Below are 8,454 nucleotides of genomic sequence, written 5' to 3' on the forward strand. Positions count from 1 at the left end.
TCCTTTAGAAGTAATTGTCAAACTGTTCCAGTCACCCTGCACAGTAGGCCTTTCTCCCAGAACATCTTGGGGCCAGAGCCAAAATGTGGGGGGGTGTACAGGTCTCCTGGTTTTTAAATCTCTGAACAGAACTCTTGTTATTAGTTATTATTTATTCATAAAACAAACTTACATAGCATCTGTTTAGCAGAAGGAACTCTGGGTGGCGAACAGAATAAAAACAGAGTGTGCTTAAAATGACAATTTAAAGCCATCACCGATACTTCATCCATCTGCGAACCACCCCATCAACATCCTGGCCCCAGCGTCCCCAGAGCCAGGTCTTCACGGCCTCCCTGAAAGCCAGCAGGGTCCGGCCATCCGTCTCTCCAGGGGGAGGCAGCTCCGTAAGGCAGGCACCATGAAGGAGAAGGCACGCATCCCAGGCCACACCGAGGGGACCCGGGCGTGCCCAGCCCACCAGATTTAGCCTTCTCTGTTCTCCCAAAATCCAGCACTCAGATTTAAGTTACAAAGCAGAATATGAGCCAATATTGGAACCTAAGACCAAGGAAAGCAGTGGGCTGCTTTCACAGGGTGTGTTCAGGCAGAGGTCGGACAGCCTCTTCTTGGGGACGCTTCAGTGTGGATCCTCACACTGAGCAGAGGATGGACCCGGGGATCAAAACTGCTCTTCCAGCAGCAGCTGGGACCTGGATCATGCTAAAGCGAAGAATCATAGGGTTGGCAGGAACCCTGGAGGTCTTCTAGTCCAGCCCCTGTCCAGAGCATCCTAGAAGAACAGCTGTCCAACCCTAGCTTGAAAAACTCCAGCCACAGAGCCTGCACGATGCCAGGAGGATGCTAAACCTGGATGGAAGGTGGCCGTGTTCTCCTAATTCTCTGAGGCCAAGGGAAGTACCCGAATCCTGGTGGTGATTTATGGCTGGTTGCTGAAATGTCCACCAGAGAAGTGAAGGATGTAGGCCAGCTGCTTTCTGATATGCAGGAGGTCCCAGGCATCTTAGAAATGGCCTGAGTTCAGCATGGGAGCAGAAAGCCTGAAGTTTAATCTGCGGCACCTCCAAGCACAGCTGGGAACAGACCTTGCCGGGACCTAGGCTGGTCCTCTCTTCCCGCCCGGATTGAGGAGCCCTCTTCACAATCCTAGATACAGGGAAATCAAAGGAAACTGCCAGCCGCTTCTGGGCTCCAGGTTCTGCCGGCTATCCAGAGGACAGCTTCCTGCACTCTTCACCTTAACCTGCCTTGCACCTATGACACGGTTCTTTATTGTAACTGAGTGGCTGTGCCTGCACAAGTCCTGTTAAGGTAGGGGTGCTCCAAAGAGGGCAAACCTCCCCAGTTGGTTGGTTTGCTTCTATTTCCATTTCTAACCCAGCCACCCCTTGACAGCCTGGAATTTTCTCTTCCCTCACCAGCTTTTACTAAGCAGGACGGGAAGGGTGGCAAAGAGGTGGTGGTGCACCGGGCTGGCAAGATCAGGCTAGTCAAGGCCCGGGGGGCAGGGAGGAAGGTGTAACTTCTGCCAAGGACCCCTGGCACCGCAGAAGGGAGATGAAGACCGAGGCCGCAGTTTCCTTGTGGTTCTTGGGGCCAGCTGGGCAGCCAGTCCTGCTGCCTCATAACCCAGCAGCCTCCCCTGCAGGGCAGTTGCTACTTCTGAAGGCCTGGCCCTCCCGTGAGAACCCACTACCTCTGTAGGGAGACCACTTCATTCTCATGCCAATCCTACCACCTGGCAGTTCCCCCTTGTATTTAAAGGAAATCCAGGGAGCTGCAACTCATCCTCGCTATTTCTGGTCCTGGTTTCCGTGGCGATGGCTTCCCTTTCTGCGGCTGAACCCGGTGATCGTGTCTCCCCTAGTTCATTCTCGAAGCTAGTGCCCTCCAAATCTGTTGCGCTACGATTCCCATCTCTTAGCTAGCAGGCCCAATAGGTGGTGGGCACCAATGTCCATCCCTGGAGGCCACCCAGTTGGGGCAGGCGTGTTAATACGGGGGAGATTCCAGAGTCGGACACCTGGACATTAGTCCAGGACATTAGACAACCTGCACACTCTGGTCCCCCTCCGAGGGAAATACCTTGGATGATACATGCCCCAAAGGATCACTGCACTTGGAGGGGATGGGTCCTAGGTGCTTGCATGCCAAGCACTCTGAACATGCTAAGGAGATCTGTGCAGTGACCTTGCAGGGGCCAAGGCAGCCAAGGGACACAGAAAGCACCTGCTAGAACTATCCTGTGTGGCCCAGGAACACCTTGTCTGTTCTCTGCACATGAACAGCCTCCCTTCGCTATAGTCTCAGGGTGGGTTTCCAAGGTTCATTTCCCAGCTCCACTTGATGTAGAGACGAGGTAGCCCTCCCTTCCCTGGCTCCCTCCCAGAGGACCCCCTAGCCCACCCCCCCATCTAGTGAGGAACGCTGGAAGGAGTTTGCTCTTCCAGGTGGCTGAGATTGCAAAAAGGAGGAGGGAGGAGAGGATGCCCCCCTCTGTAAAGTCTCCCTCCACCCTGTATTAGACACCGGTCCATGGATTCCCATGTTTCATGCAAGCTTCAGTATTTGATTCAGCTCATTGCCAGAAAACCTTCTCAAGAGTGGAGCCAGCCAGCCAGGGAGATGCTGAATGTAGTGGTTGCCTATCTTAACGTATTCTCAGACTCACAAGCCAGAGCTTGAATAAAATCTGGTTTATTTAAGAATAGTATGCAAGTGCAAAGAAAGCTGAGAATGAGCAAAAGCGCGCCAAATACAAACTAAAAACCCTTGGTGCGAATGTAATCCCTCCCCCCTCGTACAACTGTTTCAAATTCCCCATCCCAGGTGCCCCTAACGAGTTCTGCTAATCAACGGGTAAAAAGGACCTTGAACACCAACGATAACCCAAACACATTCCATCCCAATGAAGAAAGATAGAAAGCCTGGCACAAGGTCTCCCAGCAGCTCCGTCCCAACCGGAACGCGCATCAGCACCATGGCATGCGAAACATTACGATGTACATTAAACAATGCAACGACGAACATGACACTGAACCCGGAGACTGGGCAGCCGTCTCTCAGGGATGCTTGAATTTGGGTCCCAGACTAAGGGGGTTGGACTGGATGGCCTTAAGGACCCCTTCCAACTCAAGGGTTCGGAGGGCAAGTCTCTGAAAGATCAGGATGGGAATGGTCTCAGGACATGATTCACCTGTGGAAAGCCTTGGGGGGTGACCATCAACATGGGTGGCTTTAAGAGGGGAGTCCATCCAGGGCTTCTGGGCTTCAACATTCAGTGTCCCCACCGGGCTGGGGGCAGCAGGCGTCCAAAGGCCATTTGCAGGGGAAGGGCTCCATCTCTGGCTTGTGACCCCCCAAAAGGCATCTGGTGGGTGTCTATGAGAAACAAAATGAGTTGGAAGGGATCCATGAGGTCATCAAGTCCAACCCCCTGCACACTGCAGTGTTTCTCAAGCTTGGCAACTTTAGGATGGGTGGGCTTCAACTCCCAGAATTTCCCAGCTAGCACATCCACCCTTGAGATCCATGAGGTCACCATGTCCGTCCATCTTAAAGGGGCTAAGGTTGGGAAACACTGCCTTAGCAAACTTACAAACCACCATAGTTTGAATTTACAAACTGTAAGATGCAAGTTAAGTGTTTCAGCATGAACCAACTTTCTGGAGGCTGTAAACAGAGAGAAATATAGTTCCTGAGTACATACTATACTGCCAGGAGGATGGAATTTAAATCAGTATTTCAGACAAACAGCAGGTCTCATTGTTAAAGGAGGGGGCTTTAATTTTCCCTTAGTGGCTTCTTCTGGAGGCAAATGCTGGAGACAGTCAAATTTGTCAGTGAAAACAATCGATCTTCAATCTTAACTCCAATGCAGCAGATCAGATGTCATTCTGCAGGAAGTCCTCGCTTAACAACCACAATTGGGTCGGGAATTTTGGTGGCTAAGTGAAGTCATTATGCAAATCTGACCTGATTTTACCTTTTTTGCTGCAGTCATTAAGCAAATCACCAGTCATTAAGTGAACCATGTGGTTGTTAAGTGAATCACACGGTTCCCCACTGATTTTGTTTGCCAGAAGCTAGCCAGTAAGGTTGGAAATGGTGATCACGTGACCATGGGACACTGCAAGTCATAAATGTGAACCTGTTGTCAAGCACCCATGATCTCGTGACTGCAGGGACATATGATGGTTGTAAGTGTGAAGATCAGTCATAAGTTGCTTTTTTCAGCACCATCATTAAGTCTGAACTGTAACTAAACGAAAGGTTGTTAAGCGAGGACTATCTGTATATCTCTTCACGGCTCCAGTGCAGTTTTTGCAGTATGTTGTTGTTCTGTTCCTCCTTAAGTCATAGCAGGAAGCATTTTTGCAGCTTTGTCCCCAGTGGGTCCATTTTATTGCCGTTTTGCCCCATGTGCCTCATACACAAAAGGTAGGCACTTTTAACTTAATTTTCTATGCATTTTCTATGGCATTTTCGCTGTGTCTGTATCATCTATGTATCTGTACAGGAGGAAATATTTATTGGATCAGAGGTAGCCCAGGTTGCTGCACATACCTTGTGGTTCTCCAGAGGTTTGGGAGATCAATACCAAGGAATTAGTCAAGTCTTTTGCACATGCTTCAAGGCAACATCCCCACCCTCGTCTGAATCATTTCCCTGAGGAAGCCTTGCAGTTGTTGTTTATTCGTTCAGTCACTTCCGACTCTTTATGACTTCATGGACCAGCCCACGCCAGAGTTTCCTGTCGGTCGTCAACACCCCCAGCTCCCCCAGGGACGAGTCCGTCACCTCTAGAATATCATCCATCCACCTTGCCCTTCTTCAGCAAAGGATCGTTACCTTGTTGTGGTGCTGGAGCTTGAGCACCTCAATGATGCCATGAGCTAAACCGTGAAGGGCCACCCAAGACGGGAAGGTCATGACAGAGAGGTCAGACTAAATGCGATCCCTGGGGAAGGTAATGGCAACCCACCCCAGTATTCTTGCCGTGAAAACTCAATGGATCAGTACAACCAGAGATATGTCGGTATCCCATCGGAAGATGAGACCCCCCCCAGGTCGGAAGATGGTCAAAATGCTACTGGGGAGGAACAGAGGATGAGCTCAACTAGCCCCAGACGTGATGACGCAGCTAGCTCAAAGCCGAAAGGACGGCTAGCGGCCGACGGTGCTGGTGGTGAACGGCGAATCCGATGTTCTAAGGATCAACACACTGTTGGAACCTGGAAGGTAAGATCTATGAGCCAGGGCCAATTGGATATGGTTATTGGTGAGATGTCAAGATTAAAGATAGACATTTTGGGCCTCAGTGAACTGAAATGGACTGGAATGGGCCACTTCACATCAAACGACCACCAGATCTACTACTGTGGACAAGAGGACCACAGAAGAAATGGAGTGGCCTTCATAATTAATCGTAAAGTGGCTAAAGCAGTGCTTGGATACAACCCAAAAAAGGACAGAATGATCTCAATTCGAATTCAGGGCAAGCCATCTAACATCACAGTGATCCAAATATACGCCCCAACCACAAATGCTGAAGAAGCTGAAGTAGAGCAGTTCTATGAGGATCTGCAGCACCTACTGGACAACACACCTAAAAGAGATGTTATTTTCATCACAGGAGACTGGAATGCTAAGGTGGGCAGTCAAATGACACCTGGAATTACAGGTAAGTATGGTCTGGGAGAACAAAATGAAGCAGGACATAGGCTGATAGAATTTTGCCAAGACAACTCACTCTGCATAACAAACACTCTCTTCCAACAACCTAAGAGACGGCTTTATACATGGACTTCACCAGATGGACAACACCAAAATCAGATTGACTACATCCTTTGCAGCCAAAGGTGGCGGTCATCTGTACAGTCGGTAAAAACAAGGCCTGGAGCTGACTCTAGTTCAGATCACGAACTACTTCTTGCACAATTTAGGATCAGACTAAAGAGATTAGGGAAGACCCACAGATCAGCTAGATATGAGCTCACTAATATCCGTCAGGAATATGCAGTGGAGGTGAGGAATCGATTTAAGGGACTGGACTTAGTAGATAGGGTCCCGGAAGAACTCTGGACAGAAGTTGGCAGCATTGTTCAGGAGGCGGCAACAAAATACATCCCAAAGAAAGAGAAAACCAAGAAGGCAAAATGGCTGTCTGCTGAGACACTAGAAGTAGCCCAAGAAAGAAGGAAAGCAAAAGGCAACAGTGATAGGGGGAGATATGCCCAATTAAATGCAAAATTCCAGAGGTTAGCCAGAAGAGATAAGGAATTATTTTTAAACAAGCAATGCGCGGAAGTGGAAGAAGACAATAGAATAGGAAGGACAAGAGACCTCTTCCAGAAAATTAGAAACATTGGAGGTAAATTCCAGGCCAAAATGGGTATGATCAAAAACAAAGATGGCAAGGACCTAACAGAAGAAGAAGAGATCAAGAAAAGGTGGCAAGAATATATAGAAGACCTGTATAGGAAGGATAACAATATCGGGGATAGCTTTGACGGTGTGGTCAGTGAGCTAGAGCCAGACATCCTGAAGAGTGAGGTTGAGTGGGCCTTAAGAAGCATCGCTAATAACAAAGCAGCAGGAGACGACGGCATCCCAGCTGAACGGTTCAAAATCTTGCAAGATGATGCTGTCAAGGTAATGCATGCTATATGCCAGCAAATTTGGAAAACACAAGAATGGCCATCAGATTGGAAAAAATCAACTTATATCCCCATACCAAAAAAGGGAAACACTAAAGACTGTTCAAACTATTGAACAGTGGCACTCATTTCACATGCCAGTAAGGTAATGCTCAAGATCCTGCAAGGTAGACTTCAGCAGTTCATGAAGCGAGAATTGCCAGATGTACAACCTGGGTTTAGAAAAGGCAGAGGAACTAGGGACCAAATTGCCAATATCCGCTAGATAATGGAAAAAGCCAGGGAGTTTCAGAAAAACATCTATTTCTGTTTTATTGACTATTCTAAAGCCTTTGACTGTGTGGACCATAACAAATTGTGGCAAGTTCTTAGTGGTATGGGGATACCAAGTCATCTTGTCTGCCTCCTGAGGAATCTGTATAACGACCAAGTAGCAACAGTAAGAACAGACCACGGAACAACGGACTGGTTTAAGATTGGGAAAGGAGTACGGCAGGGCTGTATCCTCTCACCCTACTTATTCAACTTGTACGCAGAACACATCATGCGACATGCTGGGCTTGAGGAATCCAAGGCTGGAGTTAAAATCTCTGGAAGAAACATTAACAATCTCAGATATGCAGATGATACCACTTTGATGGCTGAAAGCGAAGAGGAACTGAGGAGCCTTATGATGAAGGTGAAAGAAGAAAGTGCAAAAGCTGGTTTGCAGCTAAACCTCAAAAAAACCAAGATTATGGCAACCAGCTTGATTGATAACTGGCAAATAGAGGGAGAAAATGTAGAAGCAGTGAAAGACTTTGTATTCCTAGGTGCAAAGATTACTGCAGATGCTGACTGCAGTCAGGAAATCAGAAGACGCTTAATCCTTGGGAGAAGAGCAATGACAAATCTCGATAAAATAGTTAAGAGCAGAGACATCACACTGACAACAAAGGCCCGCATAGTTAAAGCAATGGTGTTCCCCGTAGTAACATATGGCTGCGAGAGCTGGACCATAAGGAAGGCTGAGAGAAGGAAGATAGATGCTTTGGAACTGTGGTGTTGGAGGAAAATCCTGAGAGTGCCTTGGACTGCAAGAAGATCAAACCAGTCCATCCTCCAGGAAATAAAGCCAGACTGCTCACTTGAGGGAATGGTATTAAAGGCAAAACTGAAACTTTGGCCACATAATGAGAAGACAGGACACCCTGGAGAAGATGCTGATGCTAGGGAGAGTGGAGGGCAAAAGGAAGAGGGGCCGACCAAGGGCAAGGTGGACGGATGACATTCTAGAGGGGACGGACCCGTCCCTGGGGGAGCTGGGGGTGTTGACGACCGACAGGAAGCTCTGGCGTGGGCTGGTCCATGAAGTCATGAAGAGTCGGAAGCGACTAAACGAATAAACAACAACAACCTTGCCCTTGGTCGGCCCCTCTTCCTCTTTTTTGGTATGGGGGTATAAGTTAATTTTTTCCAGTCTGATGGCCATTCTTGTGTTTTCCAAATTTGCTGGCATATGGCATGCATTACCTTGACAGCATCATCTTGCAAGATTTTGAACAGTTCAGCTGGGATGCCGTCGTCTCCTGCTGCCTTGTTATTAGCAATGCTTCTTAAGGCCCACTCAACCTCACTCTTCAGGATGTCTGGCTCTAGCTCCCTGACCACACCGTCAAAGCTATCCCTGATATTCTTCTGATGTATGGCAGTGTTATCCTTTTCATAGCTTCCGTTGGTTAACACTAGGATTAACACCAGATGAACCATCAAACAGCACAAGACACCCTCATCAAGGAACTATCAACTCAGTCAA

Source organism: Candoia aspera, chromosome 1 (assembly GCF_035149785.1).
Source record: "Candoia aspera isolate rCanAsp1 chromosome 1, rCanAsp1.hap2, whole genome shotgun sequence".
Classification (NCBI taxonomy): Eukaryota; Metazoa; Chordata; class Lepidosauria; order Squamata; family Boidae; genus Candoia; species Candoia aspera.